The sequence below is a fragment of the Lynx rufus genome, unplaced genomic scaffold, assembly GCF_022079265.1.
Source record: "Lynx rufus isolate CCGP_SWC_20201006 ecotype Redwood Valley unplaced genomic scaffold, mLynRuf1.p SCAF_14, whole genome shotgun sequence".
Classification (NCBI taxonomy): Eukaryota; Metazoa; Chordata; class Mammalia; order Carnivora; family Felidae; genus Lynx; species Lynx rufus.
In genome coordinates, this window is record NW_025814828.1 from 65166652 (window position 1) to 65171886 (window position 5235).

Genomic DNA, 5235 nt, shown 5'->3' on the forward strand with positions numbered 1-5235 from the left:
GAGTCAGAGTACCAGATTCTTTTCCTGACCTCAACACACACTAGCCAGCTGAGTGACCTTGGTCAAGTTATAACACCTCAGTGACTGACTGTATTACTCTGAAAATGGGGATTGGAGTGCCCATTCATTGTGCTGCTGTAAAGGGTAAATGCATTAGAATTAAATCTGCATACCTAGCTAAGCTGGACGACAATCCCTCCAAAAATAGTCTCTGTAGGGGACCAGAAGTACCAGCCAAGGAATCCAGGGGCAGGCACAGTAAGAGTATGGGAAGAATCTGATTGCTAAGTGACAGTGAGAGCAGGATTGTTGTTGGGTGTGGGGTTGTCCATTTCTCTAGTTGTCTGAGGGCCCAACTTTCTCCCAGTCTGTGCATTATGAATGATGACTGATTGTGAGGAATACCAAGACCAAAGAAACTCAGAACACCTTCTCCTTTCCAGTACCCACACCCTTCTCAAACTGCATGCCCACCATCTCCCAGAAGCAGCAGGAAATGATGCAGGTTTTCTGCACTCAGTCTTGGACAAACCTCCTGTGATCTCAGAAGTGAGTGCTTAGAGTCCCTAAGGATAAGAGGGAGCTAGGAGAAATGAAGGAATGGATAATAGGAACTTGAAGTTACTTTGTATAAAATAACTATTTGGATGCTGTACTTCCAAAAAAAAGTAAGCTCATGAAAAAGGTATATTAATTTTACTGTGAAATATGTAAATAATTTAAAAATAATATTATGTTGAGATGACATGAGCATGTATATGTAAAGTCCTAAGGAAACTACCAAAACAATATTAGAATTAATAAATAAGTTCGGCATTGTTTCTGGATACAAAATAAATATACAAGAGTAACTTTTGTTACTATACACTAGTAATAAACAATCAGAAAATGAAATTAAGAAAACATTCCATTTACAGTAGCATCCAAAATAACATACTTAGGAAATAGACCCATAAATACAGAAAACAAATTGATGTTTACCAGAAGAGAGGGGATGGCGGATGAGCAAAATGGGTAAAGAAGAGTGGGAGGTATAGGCTTACAGCTGTGGAATGAATAAGTCACAAGGATATAAGTTACAGCACAGGAAATATAGTCAATGGTATAGTAATAGCATTGTATGGTGACAGATGGTAACTACACTTATGGTGAGCACAGCATAATGTATAGACTCATTGAATCACTATATTGTACACCTGAAACTAATGTACAATTGTGTGTCAACAATACTTCAGGAAAAAAATTTAAATAACATACTTAGGAAACAAATTTAATAAAATAAATGCAAAATATATACTCCAAAAATCTGTAAAACATTATTGAAGTAAATTTTAAAAGACCTAAATAAGTACAAAGTATATCATGCTCCTGAATCAGAAGACTTACAATTGTTAAGATGGCAATACACCCCAAATTAATATACAGATTCAGTGCTATCCATATCAAAATCTCAGCTTGTTTCTTTACAGAAATTGATGAGTTAATACTAAAATTCATATGAAAATCCAATGAACCCAGAATAGACAAAATGTTCTTGAAGAATAAAGTTGGGAGACTCATACTTCCCTATTTTAAACCTTACTACAAAGCTAAAGTTATCAATACCATATGGTACTGCCTTGAAGATAAACATATAGTTTAATGTAATAGAATTAAAGTACACACACACACAAACATACACACCCTCGCCTTTATGAACAATTTATTTTCAACCAGAGTTCCAAAAATATTCAGAGTAAAGAATAGTCTTTTCAACAACTGGTTAAAAAAATAATTGGATATCCACCGACAAAATAATTAATTTGTATCCCTATCTCACACCATGTACAAGCATAAATCACCATAAAAATCTTAAAAGCGGTGTCTGTGCCCACTGGCCCTCTGTTCCATCCCGCAGCTACCCACTGCCTTCTCACCACCCACCATAGCTGTGCTGCACTCCAGCCATGTTCTGTCTGAGGTTGCCACCACCTTCCACTGAGGCCTTGCTGCCGTGACTTCTGCCAGAGCCAGCTCCTGGTGGACCCGTGTTGGGATGGGGCCCCCAGATCCCATCCTGGGAGTCACATAAACCTTTAAGAGAGGTGTCAACAGCAAAAAAAAAAAAAATGGTAGTTGGTGCCTACTGAGATGATAACGGAAAGCCTTATGTGCCTTATAGTGTTCAGAAGGCTAAGGCCCAGATTACTGCCAAAAAATTTGACAAGGAATACCTGTCCATCGCAGGATTTGGTAAATTTTGTAAGGCATCTGCAGAACTAGCCCTGAGTGAGAACAATGAAGTGTTGAAAAGTAGCTGGTATGTCACCATACAGACCATTTCTGAAAATGCGGCCTTGATGATTGGAGCCAGTTTTTTGAAAAGATTTTTTAAGTTAAGCCAAGATGTCTTTCTGCCCAACCATCTTGGAGAAATTACACACCCATCTTCAGGGATGCTGGTGTGCAATTACATGATTATCAATACTAAGGCCCCAAGACATGCAGCTGTGACTTTATAGGCACTATAGAGGACATTTTGAAAATGCCACAGCAAAGTGTTCTCCTTCATGCTTGTGTCCACAGTCCAGGAGTGGACCCTCACCCTGAGAAATGGAAGGAAGCAGCAACAGTGATGAAGAAAAACAATTTCTTTGTGTCGTTTTACATGTCCTACCAAGGCTTTGCCAGTGGTGATGGCAAAAAGATGCCTGGGATGTATATCACTTCATCTTCATCAAACAGGGAATTACTGTTTGTCTCTGCCAATCCTATACCAAGAACATTGGCTTATACAGTGAGCATGTGGGAGCCTTCATTGTGGTTTGCCAAGATGCTGTGAGGCCAATCACAAATGAAGATCTTGATGCATCCCATATATTCCAACCCTCCAATCAATGGGACCCAGATTGCCTCAACCATCCTGACCAGTCCTGACCTGCAAAAACAGTGGTTGCAGGAAGTAAAAAGCATGGGCCATCACATAATTTGCATGCAAATTCAGCTGGTCTCCAACCTCAAAAGGAAGACTGCCCCCAACTGACAGCGCATTACTGACCAGATTGGTATGTTTTGTTTCACAGGACTAAAACCTGAACTGGTTTAGAGGCTGAACAAGGAGTTCTCCATCTACATGACAAAGGATGGCTGCATCTCTGTGGCAGGGGTCACCTTGCGCAACATGGGCTATCTTGCCCATAGCATTCAACAATCAAGCATTGAATGCATTTCTCAGAAAAGGACATGGAATAAAGTAGGGCAGAGGCATCTGTGGATGGTGTCTGAAACTTTGTGGCTTAAAACCAAACTCCTGCTCATCCTTTAACTTAAGCTGTTCCAAAAGAGTTTACATGTACAATAAAGACATAGCCCAAAAAACCTCTTGATTATGTCATTGCAATATTTCAGAAGTTTTAACTGAAGCACCTTATAGTGTTGGGGGTACCTCTGTAGAACCAGCATGAGAATAGCATCTACAAGAAGATTTGGGGGAAAGACCTAGTTCTAATATTAGCAGTCAGCCTTGTATTTGTCCTTCTGTGATTGAGCAAACTTATCAAAAGACCTTGTTACAGAAATCTTGTTTCATGAAAACCAGTAAGTCTGCGGCCACTGCAGCGAGGAAAATAAAAGATGCTGTTTCTTGTCTTAAGAAAAAAACTTTTCTTTTTAATACTTTCAGGCATTTTATTGTTCCCCTCTTCTCCCTTATCATTGCTGTTCTTTTCTTTAGGCACAGAGATCTATAACTAGCCTAGATTCTCATCCTATTCTGCTGCATGATTGGCCCTCAACCCCATCCTATATGATTTACTTATTTGAGGAAAAAAGAACATAACTTACCACTCATCCCATACCCTCACCTTTCTCATCAGAGAATAGCAGAGAGTAGGTAACTACACTTTACTTCAACATCCTCTACAATGATTTTTTTTTTATTGTCTCCTGTCGGGATGTCACCTCTGCCCATTTGGAACTTTTACTTCGTTCAGTGTGGTTGTGCATCTCATATCATGAGCAAAAGATGCAGAGCCCAACAAGAAAGAGGATATCTGGGCTTTGGAATTAACCTTTGTGTACTGCCAGCTGGGCTCACACTTCACCCTTTGTAAAGATAACCATCATCTGCTCCAATAATGTAAACTTATTTCAGCCTTGTTTCTCTCTTAAAATAAAGCTATTGCAGACCCCAAAAAAGTCTTAAAAGAGGGGTTCCTGGCTGGATCAGTCTGCAGAACATGCAACTCTTCATACCAGGGTCATGAATTCAAGCCTCACATTGGGTATAGAGTTTACTTTAAAATTTTTTTTAAAGAAAATATAAGGGTAAATTCTTTGTGCCCTTAAATTAGGCCAACAGTTTGTGACATATAATGCCAAAAGCACAAAAAGAAAAATTGGATCAATTGGACTTCATCAAAATATGTATTTTTCACATCAAAGGATGCTATAATAAAGTGAAAAGACAACCCACAGAATCAGAGAAAATATTTGCAAATCATATATCTGATAAGGAATGTGTATCCAGAATAAATAAAAAAATAAACTCTTAGAATTTAAAAAAGAAAAGTAGCCCTGTTAAAGTGGTCACAGATCTCAGTATACATAAAAAAGACATGAAAATAATCAAAGGGCACATGGAAAGATACCTAACATCATTAGTCATTTGGGAAATACAAATCAAAATAAAATGAGATACCATTTCACACACTAAGATGGCTACAATTGTTAAGTGAAAATAAATGTTGGCAAAGATGTGGAGAAATTGGAGCACTCATATATTGCTGGTAGGAATGGAAAATGGTGTAGCAACTATGAAAAACAGTTTGGTAGTTTCTCCAAATGTTAAACATGTGTTGAATAGACATTTTTCCAAAGAAGACACCCAGATGGCTAGCAGGCACATGAAAAGATGCTCAACATTAGTCATCATTGGGGAACTACAAATGAAAATCACAATGAGGTGCTACCTCACATTGTCAGAATGGCTAAAATTAACAATATAGGAAACAACAGATGTTGGTGAGGATGTGGAGAAAGAGGGACTTATACTGGTGGTGGAAATGCAAATTGGTGTAACCACTCTGGAAAACAGTATGGAGGTTCCTCAAAAACTTAAAAATAGAGGTACCCTACAACCAAGAAATTGCACTCTTAGGTATTTACCCAAACAAAGGATACAAAAATATCAATTCTAAGGGGACACATGCACCCTGATGTTTATAGTAGCATTACAAACAAAAGCGAAATTATTAA

The 5235-nt window shown here is 38.4% G+C and overlaps 1 pseudogene; it reads left to right on the forward strand.

The window, feature by feature from the left end:
• Window positions 1-384: 384 nt before the first annotated feature.
• On the forward strand, window positions 385-3304 carry LOC124509296 (aspartate aminotransferase, mitochondrial-like; annotated as a pseudogene).
• Window positions 3305-5235: the final 1931 nt, after the last annotated feature.